Source organism: Eimeria mitis, genomic scaffold (genome assembly GCF_000499745.2).
Source record: "Eimeria mitis Houghton genomic scaffold, Emh_scaff1739, whole genome shotgun sequence".
NCBI lineage: Eukaryota > Apicomplexa > Conoidasida > Eucoccidiorida > Eimeriidae > Eimeria > Eimeria mitis.
Window position 1 is genome coordinate 372 of NW_013570055.1, and position 1,137 is coordinate 1,508.

Consider the following 1,137-nt stretch of genomic DNA (forward strand, 5'->3'; position numbering starts at 1 on the left):
CACCAGCAACAGCAGCAGTGTCTGGGCCTCGCCCTTCAACTCTCCAGGCCTGGGGCCTCAGGCCCCTGGCCGAGAGGCAGCAGTAGTAGTAGCAGCAGCAGCAGCAGCGGCTGCTGCTGCTGCTGCTGCTGCTGCTGGAGGGACTCCTCCTGGTGAGGAGACGTTGCCAGCGCTTCCGAGCTCAGCAGCAGTGGGCGCAGCAGCAGCAGAAGCCGCTGCTAACGCCCCGACACGCCAGCAGCAGCAGCAGCAGCAGCAGCAGCAACAGTGCAGCAATCCGCTGCAGTCTATGCGCTGCAATCTGCAGCGCCTGCTGCGAGATGGCGTGCCGGCGCAGCTGCTGCTGCTGCGGTTTTCAAACGAACAGGGCACGGGTGCGTTGCTGCCTGCTGCTGCTGCTGCTGCTGCTGCTGCTGGGGGTCAGACCGCAGGCGGTGTCAGTGATGCAGCAGCCTTGGCAGCAACAGTAGATAAAACGGCATCTACGAGTCAAAGCAGCAGCAGCAGCAGCAGCAGCAGCAGCAGAAGCACTCTGCTGCTGCTGCAGGCCAGGAGGTCTTCCTCTGACGAGAGTCAACCCGTTGCTGTGTTACCGCTAACTGTGCGTGCAGCAGCAGCAGCAGCTGCAGCAGCAGCAGCAGCAGAACACTGTAGCTGCAGTTGCGGCAGCTGCAGCACGAGGCGCGGCTCTGGAGGAGGCGGAGAGCTTGAGAAGAGGGTAATTGAATCGAGCAGCAGCGGTGAGGGGAGTAGCAGCAGCGGCAGCGGCAGCAGCAGCTGCAGCAGCGACAGCAGCAGCAGTTGTTGCTGCTGCACCTCGTGGGCCCTTGCTAGTCCCTGCGGGACGGTATTTGCGCGTATAGACTGCAGCGGCTGCTGCAGGGAGCTGCTCTGCTGCTTGCTGCTGCTGCCTATTGTAGAGTATCGCATGCGTTGCCACGCAGACCCAGAGGAAGCAGCAGCAGCAGCAGCAACAGCAGCAGCAGCAGCAGCAGTAGCAGCAGCAGCAGCAACAGGTCCTGTTCCTGAATTTAAATGTACAGAAGCGGGTCCTGCATCAGGAAATTCTGATGCAGCTGCTGCTCTCTGTGCAGCAAGAGTGGCTCCTAGCCTGAAGGTGTTTTTGGGTTTGGTGGT